Below are 23,924 nucleotides of genomic sequence, written 5' to 3'. Positions count from 1 at the left end.
ATAGGTGTACTAGAAATATTCATCTGTTGCATCTACAGGCTGTTTTTTTGCCAAGAATTTTATTCTTGAATTCATTTGCTGTTTAAGGATGATGGCAGCAGATGGTTGAGAAGGTAACTTATTCACTGTGTAATTTGGTTTGTTTATTCTGTTGGTAATTAATTCCATACCTCAGGGCCCACTGTTCTCTCCTGTTCCCACCATCCTCCTAGCCATTGGAGACTGTGCATTGCTCAAGAAGACACTCTGGGTTAGGAGAGCTGGTGCTTTTGGTGGCATTGAGAAATCTCTCAGATGCTTGGCTAGTGAGTTTTCCCAGACACAATTCAATCACTAGATTTTGAGTTACAACATAATAGATCCTCCATCTCATCTTTCTATTTTTCATCCATTTTGGAGGTGTTTGTTTTGCTTTTACTGACTTTGGAAGCATGTAGCAGTGTCTGCTTCTTGGGTAACATGAGTTCATGTGTATTTTGTTAGTGCAAGGACTTTAATCTTTTCTTTTCCTAAAGCTTTGTGGTTTCTCTTGTTCAACTAATATTTTAAAGTTTAAAATGCAGTGCTAATATTGTTTGAGATGAGTCATAAATTGACAGAGTTTTCTCTTATATCCATTAAAATTGCTGTCAAAATGCTTAATAGCTTCGGTGTTCTGAGACCTGAATAAACATTCAGGATATCTTTGAAGAATTTGAGTTAATACTTGAATTCCTAAGATCCTAATAGTCAGAACTATCTTTTTAAAATTTGTTATACAGCTTTTCTGAAAGTTTTGAGTAGTGATTCATTATTGATAATTACTATTAAACTCATATGAATTCTAGCCCAAAACCTAACATTTTGTTATTTGATATTTTTACTTCTTTTTTTTTGGTTAAATAACTGACACAAAATACTTAATACTGAAAGAAAATAGTATAAATGGAATAATTTTAATAAACTAAGGGCATGCTTAATTTTATGAAGTCAATAGTATTGAATCAAATAATCTGTGCTTAAATGTGACCATATTGGTACAACTGCATATATTCAGCACAATAAATTTTAAATTAAGTGCTCTTGACAGATGCTGCATCTGTTAGAACATTTAACAAAAACTAAAGTAGTTATGAAAGTGTCAACGCTATTCTCAAAGCCACCACATCATGCTTTGTGTAAAATCCACTGCTGTTATGAATGGGGGTTTCATTTGGGATTACTTTAGGGAAATTCAGCATATGGAAGCTTCACAGAAGAGTTCTTAAAATATTTTTGATGCAGTAGTTTCCACTCTTGACATAAAGCCTCAACTTGTGGTTGTTGAGGCAGGACGGGAGCAAAAGAACTCGGTTCAGAAGGCTAGATGATGTGAACTCTAACTACTCTTTATTTAAAATACATTGTTCTTTTATAGAGAGCATCGTGCAGACTAATTTCATTGGTCTCAAAGTAAAACATATCACACTATTGGTGTGCAGTGAATGACGCACGGTGGCAGAACATATCTATAAACAATGTGAACAACAAGAAAGATAGAGAATTATTTGAATTCTTTTGTAACTGTTTCCCAGGCTCTAGCCTGTTTAGAAACTCTCCTTTCTGTCTGACTGAACTGAGAATACCCATACATATGAAATGACATTATAATCTAATCAATTTGTTGAAGATTTATTGTTCTGTGATAGGTCATCCTAAGGATTAGCTGTAAAAAGTCTTTTACTTTGGTGTACAAAAGAATTTTTGCTTCTGAAGTTGGTATATTGTCAGTAAGAAGAACTATAAGTTTTCTTTTTATATTTAGCTTATGTTGTATGGAGTAAGAAAATGCTGAAGAGAAAAATGATATTGTGATGTTACATGGATAGACCTGCAAGTGAACTCATAAAACTATATTGTTCCCTACTAATCCCTCTTTTAGAAATTTTGCATTCTTCAATAGCAAACAATTTTGTGGCACCTAATGACAGAAAACTAAAGCCAAATAATTTTGAAAACAAGCCAAGACATGAATATGAGACTAATTTAGCTTTAAACCAATTTAATATGGATTGTGATAGGTTTTCCAATGTTATAAATATTTTACTTGAAATAAAATGTTATTCAGAAGGTATGCTCTTACTCAAATCAACAACTGATGAAAAAACCCTATAGCCGATATTGTGTAGGAGATCAAGCTAAATTCTCACTGTGCATGCAGTTTTATTTGCATTTTATGAATTTTGTCTCCAACAAAATCTAATCAGAACTGAATTTGCCTATAGGTTATCAGCTGGTGTTAAGGGAATAACATTTGATTAATTCCTTTTCTTCCATATGTGATTCTGAAGTCATGTACACTAGCGTATACAAAGCAGTGGCAACCTACCATGACTGTCATATTATTGTTGCTAGTGCTCCTGTACTGCATTTAAGCACAAACCAAAATTTCTGTCCTGCTATCACCCAGTTGATCAGCAGAAAATTATTGAGTGAGCTTCTTGAACCATCACACTTCATTCCAGACCCTTCTTTCAAATTACTGTGCTTACTTTCTTAGGTATATTCAGCTTTTCTCTCACTTCTGCTGTTAGCACAGAGAGAAAATGGTTAAATAGAAGAGTTGGTTATGAGTGACTTCAAATAAAAAATAATCCTTGTCTGAAACAAGCCACTGAGAAATAAAATAGGTGACAAAATTATAAGGTTGCAATAAAGCTATGTCAATAAGAGCTATATATATTGGACTTAGCAACCACAAAATGACTCCAAAATATTAAATTTGGAGATGAGGTGATGGATGTCAGTCAATGTATATAAAACCCACTTTATTTCTGCTTTTTTTGTTTTGTTTTAGGAATTATGAACGATGATGGCTTCAATATTTGCTTATCATCTCCAATAAGCAGTAAAACTGAGCTGGACTGCTATCTAGAAAATGTTTACACAGCTGTATGTCTGCAGCTAACATCCTGCATGAGTCAAGTAAGTATTTATTAGTGTTTAAGACTCAATAATTTAGGACTAAGTTTATGCCTCTCTCCTTTTTATATTCCTGTTACATCAAAATATTTGAACTGTGACAAATGTAACAGAAATATTAAGAGGTAGTTCCTGAGGAGGCAATCACACCTACTTCTGCTCTTTTAATAAAACATGTTATAAATCTTGGATGTACCTGCAAGAAACTACCAAGTCATATAAGCTGTACCCATACTGAAGTTTGACTCAATGAAACTTTTTTATCATAACCAAATTTTTTTTTGCCACTTTTCAAAACTTCTCATGCAGCTTCTAAAGAAGAAAGAGATTAAGTAGGATTTATGATGCATGATAGAAAAGTATTAATATTTTTGCTTTTCAAAAGTGTCTTAGTATCAGATGTCTGAATATTAGTTACACATTTCAATAGTATTACTAAAGGCAACCAAGGGAAGAGGACATAAAAAAAAGTCTTAGGAAAAGGTCAGAATTATGAAGTATACAGATGATTACTTCTTGCAGGAGCTCAGGCTTGCATGTGTTATTTTACGAGGGAATTATTACTATCCTCTTAATAATGAAAATTTGAAATTGTGTCAGATTTTGTGGTTCCATTGCTTGAATGGTCACATCCAAAGGGTAGTGGTGAACACCTCAAGGTTCAGCTGGAGATTAATGACAACAGATACTCTTCAAGGTACGGGCACCAGTAGTTCAATATCTTCATTAATTCCATGTAGTGGGATTGATTGCAAGTTTGTACATGACACCACGCTGAGTCATGCAACTGACATCTGAGGAATGGGATGATATCCAAATGAACCTGAACAAGCTTGAGAAGTGGGTCCATGGGAATCTCATGAGATTTAACAAGGCCAAGTATAACGTGCTGCACCAGGGTCAGAGCAAACCTTAGCAACCCTTATAGGAATTAATAGGTTAGGAACAACCCTGCAATGAAAGCCTTGGGGGTGCTGGTGGAGGAGAGACTGGACATGACCCAACACTGGGAACTTACAGCCCAAAATACAGTTGTATCCTGGGCTGCATTGAAAGCAGTGTAGGCAGCAGGGCAAAGGAGGGGATTCTACACCTCTTCTCTCTTGTGAGACCTCACCTTCAGCACTGCATCCAGCTCTTGGGTCCCCGGCACAGGAAGGATATTGACCTGTTGGAGTGAGTCCAAAGGAGGCAACCAGAATGTTTAGAGGGATGGAGCACCCCTCCTTTGAGAAAAGGCTGGGAGAATCGGGATTCTTAAGCCTGAAGTAGAGACTTTGCGTTGACCTAATTGTGGCTTTCTACATGAAAGGAGCCTACAAGAATCACGAACAAAAACTTTTTGCAAGGGCATATAATAACAGGACAAGAGCAATCATGGTTTTAAATTGAAAGAGTAAATTCAGACAAGATATAAAGAAGAAATTTTTTACAATGGTGATGGTGAGGCACTTGAACAGGTTACTGAAAGAGGAGGTAGAAAGCATTCAAGTTAAGATTGCATGTGGTCCTAAGTAACCTGATATACCTGAAGATGTCCCTGTGCATTGTATGTGTGTTGGACTAGTTGACCTTGAGAAATCCCTTCTAACTTAAACTTTTAGGATACTATGATTGTATGAAAAATAAATGCACTCAAAGTATGAATTTGCCAAACATTCTGCATGTGCATGGCTTGCATATGAAGAAAGGAATCATGAGAGCAAATATTAAGATATGCAATCAAATATTTTTGATCTTATTTATTTGAATAATTTTTGCTTTTTAACATGAGTAGCATCCTGTAGATTTTGCTCAAGCAAGATTCTCAATACACTATAAACATGGCTTTTAAATTAATGCATAAACAGAGTGATGGGTACAAACATTTCCTTAAATCGTGCTATACTTGTTTTGCATGTTAATCTGCAGTACATATTTGACAGACTTTTTCAAAAAGTGTTGTAATGTTAGTTATTACTTTTCTAAAAAGTGCTGTAATATTAGTTAGTAAATCTTCAATCTAATAGAAAAGGAGAAGATTGCTTATTACAGTAGATACAAACAGCTCAGGACATTACTGAGAAGCAATATCTTCTTTAAGGTAGGGCATTCAGTGACCATTTCGCCTACTTATGAGTGAACCTACTTATTACATGGTTTAAATTGAAGAATATTTAACATTATTTTTATTTTTGAGCTTTTAATGAATATGCTACACATTAAAATAAGAAGTTTTGCATTCAGTGTAATGAATAAACATCTGGATTTGATCTGTGACAAGCAGAAAAGAGTAGAGCTCTAGAAGAGGTTTTTATGCAGATGCAAAGCCACATAGATGTGCTTGTAGTTCAAGGCAAGCACAGGGTTAGGCACAAACTGCAGTCTGTCCAAAACAATGTTATAGAGACATACTTACCAACTTACACAGTGCTTGGGCTGTATCCAGAGCTCATTGTAAGAGCAAAGCTTTATCTTTAGGTAAGGATGTAGTTTATATTCTTCCTTTCAATACTGTAGCTTACATCCTGAAAATACTCATTAATGGACAAATTCTGTGATCCCTGGGAAGTCAATGACTATATTTTGTTCTGATTTCTATAGCACGCTAGACACAGCTGTAAATCTGGGCTATAAACAATGACACATTGCAATAAACATGTTCATTTTCAACTACCAACTCATAATGTCTCTAAATTATAGATAATGATGAGTAGCTTTAAGAATACTCCTAATACTACTCACATTTTTTCTGCTATGCTTCATGTAGTACATTAGATAAAGTCAGTTAAACTGGAAAGAGTAAGGAGCTGAATGAAATGCTGAATATCTGCCTCTTCAATTCTGAAAAAGAAGAGTTATTACAAAAATTATTCTCCCCAAGAAAGTATTTCTCCAACCATTAGTTTGGATTTTAAGATAAAAAAGATTGGTTTTACTTTCTTCAGATTTGAAACAGTGAATGTTTAAAAGGTAAGGATAATTAGAAAATTAATTAAACCCTTTCTTTAATTAAGTTATTTTTAAAATTATGACAATATTTCTCCCATACTGCTTTTAGATCTTTATTTAAATTATACTATTCAGTTATATGTCAAATATATTAAGACACAATTCAAATAGAATGGAGGAAAAAATTGTTAACTGACTCCCAAAATGAAAATCTAATTCTAGTCCTGGGCTTAGATCTGATTTAGATTGAGGTCCAACATGTTTAACAGAGTTTCTACAGCTACCAAAAATTAAGTACTGAACACAAAGGAGTATTAAAGCCAAGAAAAATAGAGAAGTCCTACTGAGATGAACAGCCATCCTGCTAGCCAAAGTTCTTTGTCTTTAACAACAAAGGAGATGGCTCAGAAAAAGTATCAGCACAGAGCACACATCTGTCTGTGATCTGTGTCCATTTTCAGTTCAGAGCTCCTGGTCATCTGCAGCTCTCTATTAATTCAGCAGTCCTCACTGAGTTTTTCTGCCGTTAATTTATTCTGCCTCTCTTTGAAGGTATTGGGTCTTATGCATCTCTAACATTTAGAAAGCCACAATAACCCTGCAGAACTATTTCCTGGAAGTAAATTCTTATTTTTCTCTTCAAAATAATAAGCATAATTTACTTTTTGGTGTAAATATTCCTTGATTAGTGCTGAACACCGCTCACGACTGGTCTCCAACATCTAGCCAGAAACTATGAGTGTGACCATCCAGAAAATTTTTTATCCACAAAGGGATTCACCCATCAAAATCATAGTCTCTCCAGCTTAGAGACAAGGATGTTGTGTGAGACAATGTCTCGTACTTGGCACAAGTCCAGGTAAAGGACATTTGTTGCTTTTCCCTTATCTATCAATGATGTAACCCTGTCATAAAAGGTCACCAGTTTTGTCAGGTACAATTTCCCCTTAATGGAGCCATGTAGGTTGTCACCAACAACCTCTTTATTTTCTATGTGCCTTATCCCAGGTTCCAGGAGGATCTGATCCATGATCTTGCTGGGTAAAGAGGGGAGACTGACTGGCCTGGAGTTCCCTGGGTCTTTCTTTTATTCTTTGTAAAAATGGGTGCTATGTTTCCCTTTTCCAGAGAGCAGGAACTTTACAAGACTGCCTAAATTTAGATACTGAAAACTTGCAAGCCAAACAATAGGAAATTCAGGTACCTCTCAAGGTACACAAAAACTTCAGTGTTTTATTTAGGTACAACTAAGACTGCAATATATCCTAATATGTCTACCTTTGAAAGATAATGAATAGCATTAGAATGACAAACCTATATTTTTCTGATAATATAAGAAAAAATGATAAACATATTATAGACAAATATCTAGAGTATGTCATATAGGAAATAGTCAAAATGGATTTTAAAGAGCAAATCTTATCAAACCAGTCTGATTTCCTTCTTTGACAAGCTAATTTGCCTTATGATTCCTTTAAATATTCAGACTCCAGTAAATATTTAGAGTCTTCCCTATGTCAAATATTCAGAAGTTATCATAAAAATGTGAATTTACTGAAAGGAGCCTGCAAAAATGGGAAACCACTGGAAAACAGTTTTCAAAAGACACTTAGATGGTGTTCAAAACACTAAGTTGTGCTGTTAAGAGCTGTATCCCTGCTTGGAGCAGGGATTGCCTGATAACTGTCTTGTACATATCATGGTGAAAAAGGCAAATCTCACAGTGAGCCACTTAAACTAGGTTTGTGTCACTATTATACATGGCATAATCCTCTTCTTCTGGTTAATGAGGGAAAGGCCTCCTCTGGAGCAGTATAGAAAGTTATAGAAACAACAGTTAAGGTAAGTTGAGGTTCAATAAAAATCAAAAATTCAGACAAGACACCAAGGACTAATGGTGTGATCAGAGAATGATTTACAGTCAATAAAATATGATGAGGGATGTGTTCTTGGACTTATTCACTGGGCAGCTGAGGGTACATGTCCTTGCACATGTGAGGGGATAGAAAAGATAGATACATGATGTTCCATTCTTGTACATAAATGTCATACTGAAAAAAGAAGGACATCTTGGGCATAACCAGAAGATAAAATCAAAACTTTATGTATTATACTGCTACAAGGAATACTAGGTTAGACTTTCTAAATATTTCCTACTGTCTACGAATTTTCTTTTTCGTGACAGACGATAAACACAGGTGACATCAACTGTTCTCACACTCAGCGCAGACATCTCTTGCATGACACCTATCTACTTAGAAGAGCTGCCAAAATTTGGCACATCCATTCCATCCTTTCTTTCCTTTTTTAATATCCCGGACTTTCCACTTTCTGTAAATTGTCAGAAATAACTAATGGCGGCTGTGAAACTTGCTTCAGGTACTGCCTTACTAGCCCATAATGAATCCATCTGGATCATTATTTGAAAACATGTTAGTTACGGCAGTTCCTAACCTGCACTTTGACTGTTCCACCATGGATTTACATAAATTTTAAGGATGTAATAAAAGTTTGACCAGCTTCAATCACAAATCACTTACTTCAACCATTTCAGTTTCAATCTTCTATTTTATTATTTGTAAAGCTAGTTTTGTGTCTGGGAACTAAGCAATATCCTCAGTTCCAGGATGAAAAGACCACTAATTGCTGCTCTTTGTACTGGTATAAATCTTTAAAAAAATGTCTGGGAAGCAAAGCAAAAAACTTCTAAAAAAATGCTGGAACAGATAGAACATATCTGACAGTTCTATCTGGCTTTTGTTCATTTATAGTTCTAGGCATTCACAGATATTCAAGACAATTAAACTGCAGTTCTTGAGCGAAAAAAGGGATATAATTTTTTGGGACCTACTTAGCAAACTAATTCTTTTTTAAAAGAAAAGTACAGTATCTCACACTAAATTGTAAAAAACAGTGCAGACAAAAGTTTATTTTAAAAATACCAAAGAAGATACAGATAATCTAGAAATTGTTATGTTGACATTTAAAAACTACATTTTTAAAAGTGGATGAGGAAACAAATTCAAATTCTATTTCATTCAAGTTGGTAAGGAAAGTGCAAAACTAAAAGTTTCAGTGCACCCTGGGAATTCTTTCATATCGCTATGGTATGCTTTGTAAGAGATCTGTAAGGAAATAAGTGGCATAAGCACTGCAGGAAAGGAAATTCACAGAAATGTGCAAGGAAAAAAATAACCTATTTTAAAATAGTGCTAATTATTTTCATGCTGTTTGTCCTTTGCTACCTTCAATATATGCTGTACCTCTCTATCCCAATTAAAGTTTATAACAGTTACATTACTTCATCTAGTGTTCCCATTTTGTATTTTACTTACACATGAGGTATTATATTTTACATGTATAAATCTGTATTGATTACACAAAAATCCTAGCAAATGCTCTGAACAGACTTTCACTGCAAGACTGATTTATGGTTCTTGTAACAAAGTGTTGGCAAGCAGCACTCATTCATTTCAGTTTTGAATTTGAACCAAAGAAATCTCACCAGTACTCAGATTTTTATCTGGTGCCAGACATTGGGATAACCATGCTGATCTCTACAACCAATTTAATTTCTGAATATAAATCTAATGGAACCAAATAAATGGGAATTTTGAGTGAATTTCATTGTATTTTAATCATCACTTACTATTTAAATGGTTAATGAAAAATCAGTTCCTCAAGGAGAAACAGTTTCATGCATGACTTCATTATGCTTTCATTTTTTCTCACATACCAGAAATAAGACCAGTCTGCAAATAGGCTGTTAATCACCTAAAAGTAAATGTTAATCCTGTTAACCTACTTCCAGTGTTTAAATCTTGTTATGTTAACGTCATAGCAATAATAAAAAAAAGATAAACCTTTCTGCACTCTCAAAAATGTTTTCTCAGAGAGCTATTCACTGCTCTCATAAAATTCTGTGTATTTGCAAAACAGAAGACTCTTTTCATCTGTATGTTTCCAGTAAAGTTGAGCTTTCCATAACCGATTTTCTTTTTTTCCCTTTCAACTTGCAATAGGCTACTTTCCAAGAATCTGCTAACAAGTGCTAACAAAAATCAAGATCTCCTGCAACTGAAGCACATAGAACAGTCTGTAAAATCAATTTGTACTGTAGTTTCAAATCATCTTTAACAACCCAGACAAATGACAATAAATGCAATCAGTTTATATATGTAGGACTGTGTCAGTAGCATGCACTATGCCTTCAATAGAGCCATCAGGGATGTGAACAGTTTTTGATGTCAAGTTTACAAAGTTGTTTAATAATTTCTATTAATGAGTATTCAAATAAAGCAGACTATATATGAAACACAGAATTCAGGTGATATTTTTTCCTGAAATTAAGATTTGTTCTTTGGATTATAAAAATTCCCTCTCCCCACACATTATTAACAAAGTTCAGCATTTACTTAGAATTTGTTCTGATTTTCCAAGTAACATGAGTAGCCATAATGTATATGGAAGCAAAGTGGAGAGCCTTCCTCTGTCTCACACTAGCATATGCCAGAGAAGGCAATAGTGTATTCTAGAAACAACTTCATGATTTCCATAGCAATGAAGGCGCTGAATGTTCAAAACAGGCTCCATCAAATGCTGTGGAGTTTTTTCTTTTATAAGTATTTTAGCATATTTTGTTTTACTCTGAAGCATAGGAAATTAGACTCCTTAATCATTGGCTATAACATTGCATTATGAAAGGCAGCATTGAAAATTTTACAATCCATTGTCTCTGAGCTTTTACAAAAGCCTAGAGCATATATATAATTATAAGATATTGATTAGGCAAGGCACAAATGTCTGCTGTTGTTGACATTGTAATTGTTATTACTATTAATGATTATTTTCTTCTGTCTATAGAAGTCAGAATTGTATAAAAGTTGTATTAAAGAAAAGATAGGTATTTTTTACTATAGTGAATAAAAGAAAGACTTCTATTCTTAGTCTGTTTTTTACAATAATCTTCAGCTAAAATCTATGCTTTTCAGATAAATTAAGTTTTGTTTTGTTCTACTTTTAGAAGTTTGCACATTGTGGAAAAATATTAATACGGATTAAATGGACTTTTGAGGCATGTTCACCAAACTCACTAATTCACATCTCATCTTTCCTGAGCAACACTGGTTTAAATGTCTAATAATCCTGTTGCATGGACCAAGATGCATCATATGCCCATGATGGATTACCTTCATAACTAAATTACAAACTGAGGTACTTAGAATGAAAGAATCATAGAATGGTTTGGGTTGGAAGGGATCTTTAAAGATCATCCAGTTCAACCCTGTCTTCCCTGTCACCCAGCCTGACATTGAACATTTCCAGTAATGGAGCATCCCCAGCTTCTCTGGCCAACCTGTTTCAGTGTCTCATCACCCCCCACAGCAAAGAATCTCTTCCTTATATCAAACCTAAATTTAAACTCTTTCAGTTTAAAACTGTTTGCCCCTCACCCTGTTGCAACAAACCCTGGTAAAAAGATTTTTCCAGCTTACTTATATGAACCGCCTTTTACATATTCAAGGGCCAGATAAGTTGTCAGAAACTTCTCCAGGCTGAACAATGCCTTGTTCTCTCAGCCTGTCTTCACAGCAGAGATTTGATCATCTATGTGTCACTCTTCTGGACCAGCTCCAACACGTCCATATGTTTTTGTACAGTATCTGGACACAGTAGTCCGGGTGACATCTCATAAAAGCAGAGAAGAGTAGAATCATCTCCCTCAACCTGCTGGCCACACTGCCTTTTATGAAGCCTGGAGTATCATAGGCTTTTTGGGCTGCAACCCTAGATTGCTGGCTCATGTGCAATTTTTCTGGTTACTGGTGGTTGAAAAAGTCCTTTCAAGTACTTCATTTTACTCACGCAGTAACAACAAAGATGGAAAATGAAATACAGAGTCATAACAAAATGCTTTCCAATGCAAAATGGATTAATGAGAATTTGTGATGATTTGAAAATAGCACAGTATGGGGAAGATGCACAGTACAAGTATTTAGACATTTCAAAAAGGAAAATATATTCTGCATGAAAATCAGGACATTTTGCTACATGGAACACCTTAGACTTTGACAGTCTAGCCACACACTGGGAACTTTGGAAATCTGCTAGAATGTAATGAAATGAGCTGCAGATATCCTTATATTTTCTCTTTGTTTTGAAAAAGACCTTAGCACTCAGTGTTAGCCAAGAATATTCTTCCTATTTAGGGGATTTAAAAAGTGGTGATGTGGTACTAGAGAAAGACATCTGGCACAGCTTGTGGAAAGCCTATTTTGGAAGCTCAAAAAAGAAAAAAAAAAAGAGTTGTGTAATCCATGGGAAAGTTAATCTTACTATGCGTACTTTCTTTTTTGTTTCTAAGCCAGCTTTCTTATTTCTGTTCTTATGCTTCTAACAATATGTTGTAAAACTGAAACATCCCATGGAAAATTTTGAAATTTTGCATGAGTCTCACTAAAAGTCATCCTTCTGAGGCTCCATAATACACAGAACTTGTTTTGAACATTATTACAAAGAATTCTTCTTAATTATTAACACAATTTAGTAACCTCTTGCAAGAAAAATAAAAATACTCACAGATTTTTGTTCTAATTGGAAGCAGATTTTGGTTATGTGTTAACACATCAAATGTTCTGAAATGACATATCTTCAACTGAGTGCATGGAGAAGAGGTTAGATACTGAGTTGTTAACTTCCAAGGACCAGTAGCTTCAGGATAGAAGCACATATGTCAAAATATGAACTAAAAAAAATCTAGTTCCTTTACCCCTATGGTGAGCAGAGGAATGATAGCAGTATTTGGTACTGTTACTGCAGTAGTTGTAACAAAACAACTAGCTGTTAACTAATCTCATTTTACTTAGACTACCAAAGCTTCTTCAGACCTTAAGTTCTCAGTAGTATTTAATAAAAACTACCACCATGGGAAAAGCTTTCAGCATGTTAAAAAAAAATATTTTAATTTGAAATTAATCTGAACTCCTTTTCATAATGATTTAAATAATTATATTACTTCTTTAGATTTATCTCTTGATTTTTTTTCTCTTTATTCTTTTTCCCTTTTTTTCTTGCTCCCTTATATGTTAATTTGCAGTACAATACACGTGGAAGAGAAGTTGAATTGCCAAGAGTTGACTCATTTCAAAGAGATAGCTCCACCTAGTGCCACAGTTATTTTAAATCTATTTTCTTGTACAAAGTAGAACTAAACAATTTTAAAACCAAAATAACTAATACTTATTGTCTTCTGCCAAAAAAAAATAAAATTTGGACAAACAGGTGAGTGTGACAACTTACAAAAGCAATTTTAAATATACATTCTCCTTGAAGGAGCTGAATTTGCATTATAGCTTTTTTTTTGGTCTGAATTTATTTCTAGGATTCTCTGATACTGATGCCCTTATTATGAACAATTGCATGGAATAATCTGCTAAAGGGAAACATTCATCATCAATTCTCTAAGCCATAGTATTCTATTTTGTTTAGGAATATTGGAAGACTTTGAATGTATACAATGCAAGATATTGCTCTTAGATGTTGAACAAAGACTGTTCAGTAGTTCAGCGGTTATGTGCAAAAGAAAACATACTTAGCAAACTTGGGTTGTGGAAATCTAATATATTTTAGCAATGGCAATCCAAATATTATTGTTTTCAAGTATTCATTGGTTTTGAAGTTCTTACCTATTAATTAAGTAATGCATCTTACCTATTAATTAAGTAATGCAAATAGTTTCCCTTACCTGCTTGTAAATTAATTAATGGTAGAACAATTTGTTTCCTCACCCCAAATTTTACTGTGACATTTGACAGTTTGTCAAAAACCTTTACCAATATAATTAATCATATTCACTTGCATATAAAAACAATTACCTGAAAACCAAAACACTCAATAGGAAATGTTGCAATACTTATATTTCATGAGGTACTAGACCTGAGATCTACAAAACGGTATGCAAGAGCACAACAAACTCCATATTAACTAGCATACTCTTTAATTGTCTGGGGGAAGAGATAAAGAACACTAATTCAGTTTGCAAACCTAAAAATTAAAGAGAATGGAGCAGAACTAGGAACAGGAAACAGCAAAGGAAACTAGGAAATACTAGCAATATGAAAGCATAAAGTACTGGGACTGAGTAGCCAAATGAGATTCAAAATGTTGGGTAAATTATTTAAATATGGGACTATACTCTTAAAATAAGTAACAAACAACATGGCTGTCAGGCTTAATGTTGGCACTAACAGTAGGTAAGTTACAAACAGGTTTGAAAACAAGAGCGGAGAAGTTTTATGTTAGGTCTCAGCCATATCATAAAGTACCAAGCCATGAGAAATGGATTTATTATCTTCTACAAACCTGTAATAATCTTGGATGTTACACTCACTTTAGAGTATGTAACCTTTGATTTTCCCCAGTATGAACAACATCAGATTTTCAGAGACCATCAAAGTTCATTGAATAAAACATATGAAAAAATAGCATATTGGAACCTAACTTTTTTCTCCAATTAATTTCTTAGATTATAATCAGTAAGCTTTTCACAGCTTTGGAAGAGTGCCATAAATCACAATTTTAATTTTCTTTCAACTCAGACTTTATTTGTAATTTATTTGTTCCAGGAATTATTTGTATGATATTCTTTAAGAGGTTTGTAAGGCATTACATAGCTCAAATTATAAATTTCCATGAAAATTAGCCAAAAAAATTTAATGAAAAATTTACTAATGGTATTTTATTCTGGAAAGGAAAAATATCCAGAAAAATCTTTCTAAATTAGAAAACCACTAAACCACTACAGAATGTATCAGTGTCAATAGTTTCTTAATTGGACAAATCTTGCAGCTGAATAGAATACTCAGTCCTGGGGTATTTCCTCAAATACCTGGATATATGTGTCCATTGGCCTCAACAAACTTCAGACTCTTGGTTGTTTTCAAAACTCATTCCACCAACCAACAGGTTTATGTATTGAAATAGTAAATGATTGCTACCAGATTATAACTGCATATTCATTATATCAAGCTTTTTACGAGCTATGCCTTTCTCATTTAATGCATAAATTATAAAAGTACATCCATGCCAAATAGTATGGCATATTTTTTTCCAGTTATTGAAAATTTTCATGCTATAGAGTCCCAAAAGTAGTAAAGAATAAGAATGACTTGTAACTGACTTTTGTTGAAAGACTATTGATTACATATTTTTAAGTATTAATTATATTCATATTCATATGAGTAGATTTTAAGTGCACATATTATATATATAAATTTACATATATACATCACCTAATCACTCTCTGCAACTACCTGAAAGGAGGCCTTAATGAGATGGGCATTCGTGTTCTCTCCCTAGTAACAAGTGACAGAACAAGAGGATATAGCCTGAAGTTGTGCCTGGGGAGATTTTATATTGCTTATTAGGAAAAATTTCTACACCAAAAGGGTTATCAAGCTCCGGAACACACTCTCCAGGGAAATAGTGGAGTCACTGCCCTTGGAGGTGTTTAAAAGATGTGTAAATATGGTGCTTAGGTACATTGTTTAGTGGTTAATTTGGCCAGGTTCATTACTGGATTCAATGCTCTTAGGGATATTTCTGTCTAAATGGTGCTGTATTTTAGGTTTTAATTAGGCAGACAATGATATTTCTATACTTGGATAATTTACTGGCATGTAGATAAAAGCTACAGGTAAAAATATAGCAACAAATTTTGTTCACTTAGAGGAAGAAAACAAGTATTTCAAAACTTGCAATGAAGGATGTCTAAAGAAATGACTTTTCCTTTGCAAAGGAAGACCAGACAGTAATCTGGGAATGTGTACCAGAAGTATTCACCAGCCAGTTAGGAACTTTAAATCATGTATGTTGATTGCTGGTTTTGTAACAGTAGAATTTCAGCCAGAGTGAAAGCTTAGTGTTTATCTTCATTCCAGAGAACTTTGATTTAAAGCTGAAATGCCAGAAAATATAGAAATCACTTCTACTTTTCCTAACATATTTGGTAGTAACAACATTCTTCATAGATGTTCCTACATATACATATGCATTTCTGAATTTAATTTCCCTACTCTTAGGTCCCAGACAATGATACTAGGATATTTTTCGTATATAGATTAATATATTTTACATATTTTCCTCTGATGGCCACACTATCCAATGCAATCGGCTCAGCTCTCTATCATCTTTAATGAAATGAATATATTTAAATATATTGACTGATCTAATCAGTCCCTTATCTCCCTAAAGTCTGCCTTTTCATTTTTTTTTTGCCATAGTTCAGATGTCACTTAACATCTAATCACTGCAAAAGATCTTAACACTTCTTTCTTGTTTTTTTTTATATTCCATTAAAAATACAAGCATATTTTTGATCATAATTATGGTGGCAAAAATGAACTGAAAATAAACAAAATATTGAAACAGCACTGGATTCAGTATATGTTATGTGAATAGAACTGTGTGCTAATTTATTTGGGAAAGGAAGTTTTCTTTTGCATTGGAATCCTTAGGGATGACTCTGAAAACATCTGTTATTTCTTTCTCTTCTGGGAAAATTCACAAAACTTGTAATATAGTTGTGCAGTCTTTAAGCAAAAATCGACTTCTCCTTCTTTGGGTCATGATCTGGTCAAAAAGGTTTTTATAGGAATGTTTCAAAAAAACCTTACTTTTTGTAAACAGTTCTAAATCATTTCATTACAGAAGAGTGATGAAAACTAGGTTCATATTTTTAAATTACTTTTAGTAATAATTGGATCAAGAAGAAAAAAGTATACCTGAAGAGTTTAATAGAATTCTAAAATGCTATATACATATTCTACGTATTGCATTTGTTATAGTAAACATCAGTTTTAAAGTCAGTCAATCAAATTTTGAAGATTCTTATCTAGAAATTCTGTAGTGGTGAATTGAACTAACTTTAAAGTATACTAAGAGAATTAATGTTTAAAAATGAATCTAAAAAAAAGTATACAAATAATATTTTTAAAACTGAATAGAATATTCAAAAACATCTATTTAAAGTGCTTGTACTTTTTACAGAATTCCAAAAGCTACTGTCTATCTTATTTTTCACTTTCAATTAAGTGTCTGAACAATACCTTCTTTATAATGATACTTTAGGGGGAGAAAAAGTGAAAATATTTGTCATTTATAAAAGGGAATCTTACATTTACTGGCAAAGTTACTTTATTGAACTACGCATTAGGAAGTAAAAAAAGAAATTATGAGAAAAACCCCAAAACCTCAAAGCAGAACTCTAAAAAGGTAGTTTCAGACCTGACACAATAAATTATCAGTTGTTTTGTGTTAGGAAGTAAAGAAGAAGGAAAGAGTTTTCCTCGGTATTTATATCAGTTAAAACTACAACTTTGTGAAATATTTATCCACAGACACAACTTCAGACATATGGACTTTAGTGCATTCCATATTAATGGGGACACAAAATCAGGTTGTCAGCGCAGCACAAATAGAAAATGTGATAAAAACACATGGTATAAAAGTGAAACAGTAAATTATCGTATTACGTGAGAGGCCTATAGTAAAGGAAATATTTGGATCTGAAAAAAAAACGTTCTTTGACAGACTTTCAGCATCTCAAGCTATAGATCATACATTAAACATTGAAAAGTGTAAGCTTTCAGAAAACTATGAAAAAGAACAAAGTTGCTTATCTTCACTCCAAGTCAGGTCAAAGCCATTGCTCATCGATATGGAATGGCCCCCTGGTCATCACTTCCCAACACTTCAAAGGCACAGGAATATCAAAGATGTTCTGAGACCTGCATCCTTTGAGTCTCAGAGAGTCTGTGCTTTGAGGATTAGGGTCTTGGGGAAACTGTCCTGGTTTACCTTTTCCCTTCTGATTTTCATGAGCCACTCATTGTGAAGAAAATATGCTGGTGTACAGTATGTTTTAAGTGTACAGTATGTTTTATGTGTACAGTAACCAAAACTATAGTCTAATTTCCCATTTTATGCAAGAGATATATAAGGAAAATCTCCTCTTCCTTGCATAGTGTTTCTTTCACAGCTCAAAAGACAACACAAAACATGATTTGGGAAAGTATATGTATATGTAAAAGTATTTGTGTGTTTCTGTAATTTTTATCAACACGGATTCAGATCTTGAATTTAATAATTTGAAAAGCAGGTCTAAAGATGTGTAAACTGATTTTGCAATTAAATTATTTCTTTTTTTCAACCACTGAACTCAATTTTTCTGCTTTACAATTGGATATAAAAGGAGAAGAGGGAAGGGAGCAAGGGGAGGAAGGAAAAAAAGGTACAACTTTTGGAGAAATGCCACTTCTACTACTTGATGAAATTTTGAACTGTATCTTTTGTAACATAAAGACCCTGAATCTATTCTGAGATACTGACTATGGAAATAGGACAAGCCTGACTTGTCCCAAGAGTGCTTGCACTTTAGTGACAAGAAATAACTGTGCACAAAATTTTTGTGTCTGGAGATTTTAAAGTAAACTTTTCAATTACCAGGTTTAATGAAGCATACAGATTCCAGTCCTTAATCTGTATTTAAACTAAATGGGACATGGTTAACAGTAGAGGCCAGAACACTTTTTTACTGTGGTAGATAGGGAGCTTGCTCAAGTAAAGAAACATGCAGATTTACTCCATAAAATAAAAAGCAAACAGGGTACTGTTTATTGGATTCTGGGTGAATATTTTAAGTTTTTTTTTTTTTTTAAAGGGAATACTTCAGTTCTTGTACTGCTTCAAACAAAACTGTTCAATGAAACTTGGTCAAATGGAAAAATTTTTTGATAAGGGTTTTTGAATGACAAGAATAAACTTAATATCCTCAAGCTATTTTCCTAGCATTTCATTCCGAATCACAAGCTCCTCAATCAGGAATGTCTAAGAGAGTATTAGAAAGCTTCAGAGGGCTTAAATAATTAAAATTATTTCTAGCCAGGTTTGCCTCTGAAAAATCAAAATTTGCTGTATTTTGTGGAAATAATGTTATCCATGCTTCAAAGCTCTGCAAAGCTGAGTAACCTACACAATTTCTGGGCCTGATCTAAATCCAACAGAGATATTTGCCACACTGTGCTATGGGAAATGCTGCAGTTTCTGACCACAGAGGAGTGAGGGATTCAGAGCAGAGCTAACAAATGCTGCACATACAGCCTGGCCTTCAGGTCCATCTTCTGCTGCACAGGTGCTTTAGACACAGGATAAGCTCAGACAGAAACTTTGACAGCAGAAGCTGTGACACCCTCTTGGTGCTGGCGATTATACCTCCCTACATCCCCCTTATTTTCACTTATTTGAAGAGAAAATTCTCTTTGTTTTAGACTATAGAAATGTGCAGTGTAAGATTGAAAGACAGGAAGGTGAGAATCTCTGCTATGGATACAGTCTGCACTTGATTTGAAGTCAGCTCTTGCATTGATGCCTTTCTCTGGTAGAAATGTTTTCTTATATTTGCATGTTGATCTACAAACAGGAATGAATCACACAGTACTGTAGTATCAGAAATCCTGGAATTTCGACACAGCCAAACTTTACTATTGTTGGCAGAATGTCTTTGCAGACAAAGCACCATCAGTTTGGATTTTTGCCTTTCTCATAATTTTATTTGTTTATTTATCACTAAAAACTATAAGAAAGAAAGTAAAATTTCAAAGATTGAAATTATACAATATAATATTAAAATTTTAAAAATTCATTATATTGCTAATCATTGTCATATTGTTTATACACTGCAATGTATAGCAGTATGATGCCTGTTATTTTATTAAATAGATACAAAATGTAGTCTAATATACTGCAACAAAACTTTGAAGAAATGACAAATGACAGAAAAATATGGTAGAGATGAAAGAGAATGGCTACTAAGGCTATGATACTTCTATTACTCTGTACATTCTACAGAGGAATGGTCGTTCTATGATGACTTCTCTTAGGGTTCAGAGAAATATTACCAAAAAAAAAGTATTTCCCCAAATAAATAGAAAGATACAATGAATTATAAAAAAATCTTATTTTACTTTATTATCTCTCCTGTTAGAAATCCAGTAATCTACTAGAACTTTACTTTACTTGGTAATTAGTAATATACAAATTGGTATATATTGGTAATATACAAATGTAAAAACTGCTTTGGACATATTTCTCTCAAGTGCATACAAAAATAGATAAAAGGTCGAATGTGCAAATTACTTTAAAAAAAGGAATTCCTTCATTCAGAGAGGTGTTATTAGTAAGTGAGAAGGATAAGAACATACTTCTGATCAGTTTAAAGTGTCTTTTCAAGTGCCATTGCCAAGATTCAAGTTTTATCATTAAATTCCTATTTAACGAAGATGTCAACTTGTTTACTTAGTAGTTATTATTTAATTAATGACTAAGACTATAGCTTATTTAAAGCCTCAGTCTTTTTTATAGTAAGCTATAGTTTAGATTCGTAACTTTTCATCCGACTTGGATCACCCTTTTGCAAATAACAATCCACTGTATGTTCAAACCTGTTTTCCCACTATATTTTCTGTTTTATAACTCAGTGATGTGGTTACCATATAACATTTTTTAAATTAGCTCTTTTTTTCTCCTTTTTCCCCCCACCCTCTTTCTTCAGTTTTCAGCTCCCTGTAGTCGTGGTCAAGCCTTCACGATGAACACACCTTCACTCAAAGCAGTGTTTCCCTACATATATTCATGTCAGAAGAGAGCAATAACTTTCTGACACCATAAAAAGCCCTTGAAAAGTGCCACTTCAATGCAATGTATAAAAACACAGAGAAATAAGAACTTAACAAGCAGCCAACTCAAGACATTATTCTTTTTCATGCAGTCACATGGTAGAGTTTTTCTCTTTCTGTTTTTCTCTTTATGTGAGTAAGAAACCTACCAAGGAGATATTCATATGAACAAAGGAAGGCCATAGAATTATTTTTTTTCCCCAAACAGAGGTGTAGCTGCAGATTTAGTTTTTAATATTTTTGGAGATGTGTTTCACATCTTCTGATGAGCAAAGGGTTTGTAGCTGGAGGTCGCGAACCACAAGGCTATGGTCCATGTAGCTCAGCATCTTCTGCAGCAGTGGCACTTCAGAAAGAGTACCTGATTCTCCCTCATACTGCCATTTCATAGCCATTAATGAAGTCCTGTCTTATGTCCAGCTTTAAGAACAGCAGTTTTTTGAAATACCCTGAGTAATTCTGTGAACTATGGCAGCATCTCTGCTCTGCTCTGAGGCTGATGTGTCTGGTTTTCATCAAGCAGAATCCAGGAGGCAACTCGAACAGAAAGAAATAGATTTCTTTTCCTTCAGTTTGTGGCCATCATGACTAGTTTACCATTCTGTTTCACTTCAGGGCAGCAATGAACAGCAGGAAAGAATGACAAGATATGTATCTAGAGATTGCATGTATTTTTTTTTTTTTAATAAGATTTGGTTTGGAACACATTGTGATCTGAAACTCCCTTGCAGTAACTTGAAGTTTGGGTTATATATGTTCAGAACTACATACCAGATTCAAGATTCATGCTTCCAATATTTTAGCTATTAACACTGAGTTATCAGATTTTCTGTGTCAGCTGCAAAAATGTTCTATTTGATTTCAAAAAATCAGTATTCTTTATAAAGATCATTTTTTAATTCTTTTCCTATATCCAAATTATTTGCAAAAACTTGGAATTTTACAAATTAAATTATTATTTGAATTTTGTGAACTTCTTATGATCATTACTTGGGGTTTATTTGCATTTTCTTTGTCTGTCTTTCCTGTTCAACCACTTTAAATGAGGAATGAGGGAAAGGAAGAAATCAGAGTACTCAAAAACTGGAAAAAGCTTCAGGGGTCATAAAATATTTTCATATTGTTTAGTTCAGTGTCTGAGATTAGGACAAATTTCTAAATAGTTGACCTAATCTAGGCAGACCACTATGTTCAGTATATGCATGAAAGGAATGCAACAGAAATCTTTTCTTTTCATAGGCACCATATATTTGCCAAGACAGATAATCCTACATTTTGAAGTGAAATGTGTGGGAATGAACATGTAGGTGATGATGATATTTTTGCTTTTTTATTCAGAACATCACAATTCTGTTCTATAAGACTCCAGTGATATTTTAAGCAGCTGAACAGAACTGTGAATTAAAGATCAAATCCTTAGTTATCTGAGGGTTGGTTTTTTTTTTTTTTTTTCATTTCTGTTATTTAAATTTATTCTCTTCAACTGAGTCCCTCAGCTAAACCTTGCAGATTTTTCAAGATAACAGAAGTGCTTTGGAATAGAAAGCAAAATCTTCTGAGTAAAGCCACCCATATGAAAGAAGATCTCTGTTCTGATCCTCTTGAAACCTATTTAGATTACTGAGAGTTGGTGGCATGAAAGAGATACCAGGACTTTTTGTCTTGGAAGCAACAGCCTACAGTGTCTTCAACAGCAAGCCTTTTGTTTCTCATTAAGCCTATCCCCATTCTCATGTGACAGGTAAAGAAATCACTGCCTTGCCCATTTTTAATTTTCATATAAAAACTTCTGTTCAGAAGATAAGCGCTACATTGTCTTGCTATGACTTAAAAACTGCACAACACACTGGTACTAATAACTGCATCTGACACCAGAAATATAAGCTGATTGTTGATAAACAGAAGACTTAATGAAATGATCTTATCGGAATTGCTATAGCATTACAGAAATGGGAAATAAAGTAGATTTTCTTTATAAATGAAGCCTCTAATTTTTAGATACATTCCCTGAATTTTTCATAATCTTCAATAAATGAATATTAGAGATCTGCTCTGGGACTAGGGAGCTCCTTTCTTTCATGCAGATTATTTTCTCGGGTTAAGGTTTTTTTCCTTACTGAAGAGTAAAACTACAGAAATTTTACAATTCCAGAATTTTGTTCTATGTATGAATTTATGCAAGGTGTGAGAAAATCCTAACATTATTTCTTCACAAAAATACAGACAATAAAGGGATGATGTAAGTTTGATTTGGACAAAATCCACAAGTGAAAGAGAAGAGAAATGTGCACATTCTTCAGGAATTTACTATCGATAGGAAATTGCTATAGATAAAGAGCCAAAACAGAACCTTAGTCCAAATCTGGCCAAATGCACAAGTTTAAAACTATTTTTTGGTTTGTGTTTTGTTGCTGAAAAAAAAAAACACACACAAAAAAAAAAAAAAACACAAAAAAACACACCAAAAAAAAACAGCTTATCCAAAAAACGGGTCAAATTATGTGGAGAAATAAGTCCCGATGATGAAGACTGAGATATGGCAGTCACTTTTAACTTTACTAGACTTGAGAGCTGGGAATTTTGGTTTAAACATTCCAGTGTAGATATCTGGGTGTTTACGACAAACTAAGTGTTTAAGATGTCATTATCATCAGTTTAAACACTCTGTTCCATTGATAGTGCCAAGGGTGGTGTCAGCTTGGATAGGTGTCTAATTTTGGTCAATTCAATATTTATTTTAAAAGTTTAATTATTTTGTGCTCCATGTTTTAGATAAATAAGTAATAACATTTCAAAATATATTATTTTGTTTCTAGAAATCATTGTATTACTACAACTTTTAAAGGACTTTTACTTTTTTCCCCCAGCCTTATTTATCCATCCTGGCTTTGCAGTAGGATGGATCTTATTCTTGTACGGTATGGTATGCCAGAGCACACAGGTTTGTGACAGAATATTTAATGCTGCTGTGGCTTCTGCTCTCCTCAAGTCACAGTGATGACTTTGCTATTTCTCTTAGGTTTGGATATGGAACAGAAATCCCCAAAGTCCCTCTGTATCCTCCATCTGTGAAGGCAAACCACAAAATTTTTTGTGAGCCTACACTAAGAGGATTAAGTATAATTAAACTTTTCTAATGAAGTCATATATCATGGTTAGCTCTGATGTATTTTCTGATAATATCCAAAACACTCTTTTTTTATCCACCCATTCTAGCAAAATAAATAGAAACTTTCCAAGTCATTCTACAGTAAATGCCTGTCAGATCCCTAAAAATACACAGCTGTTCAGCTCCCTGCACAGACCTCAAAATCCACATTT

General features: G+C 33.7%; 1 long non-coding RNA gene across 2 annotated transcripts in view; it reads left to right on the top strand.

Moving 5' to 3' along the window:
- The first annotated feature begins 214 nt into the window (after positions 1 to 214).
- LOC140682189 (uncharacterized) overlaps positions 215 to 23,924 on the top strand; it is a 131,211-nt gene continuing 107,501 nt past the window's right edge. For both annotated transcript variants that reach the window (XR_012053462.1, XR_012053461.1), the window contains exons 1-2: positions 215 to 305; positions 2,816 to 2,943. This is a non-coding gene — a long non-coding RNA (uncharacterized lncRNA). The remainder of the gene's footprint in view (positions 306 to 2,815; positions 2,944 to 23,924) is intronic.

Source organism: Taeniopygia guttata, chromosome 1A, assembly GCF_048771995.1.
Source record: "Taeniopygia guttata chromosome 1A, bTaeGut7.mat, whole genome shotgun sequence".
In the NCBI taxonomy this organism is placed as follows: Eukaryota; Metazoa; Chordata; class Aves; order Passeriformes; family Estrildidae; genus Taeniopygia; species Taeniopygia guttata.
Note: the sequence above shows the minus strand (reverse complement) of the source record. Positions and strands in the feature narration are given on the sequence as shown.